Raw genomic sequence first — 326 nt, 5'->3', positions numbered from 1 at the left:
TGCATGAAATGACATTTGTACAAGTTTAACCACTGTAGCATCATTTGTATTAACAAAAGATTAGGAACAACTATGTCATCAGTTTTGGGGTGCTGCTTATATAAATTAATTCACATTCATACAATAGAAATGTGCACCTGCCAAATACAATGGGGGAGATGATTCTGTTCTGATATAGAGAGGTCTCCAAAATAAGCAGAAGAGTATATAGAGTGTACGTTCTATGTGTAAAGAAGGAAAGAAACTTATAATATATGCTTGTGTTTTATTGCATACACCTTAAAAGAAATATCTGGAAGAAAACATAAATCCTAAAAAAAAAAAAA

Source organism: Ailuropoda melanoleuca, chromosome 1 (assembly GCF_002007445.2).
Source record: "Ailuropoda melanoleuca isolate Jingjing chromosome 1, ASM200744v2, whole genome shotgun sequence".
In the NCBI taxonomy this organism is placed as follows: Eukaryota; Metazoa; Chordata; class Mammalia; order Carnivora; family Ursidae; genus Ailuropoda; species Ailuropoda melanoleuca.
Note: the sequence above shows the minus strand (reverse complement) of the source record.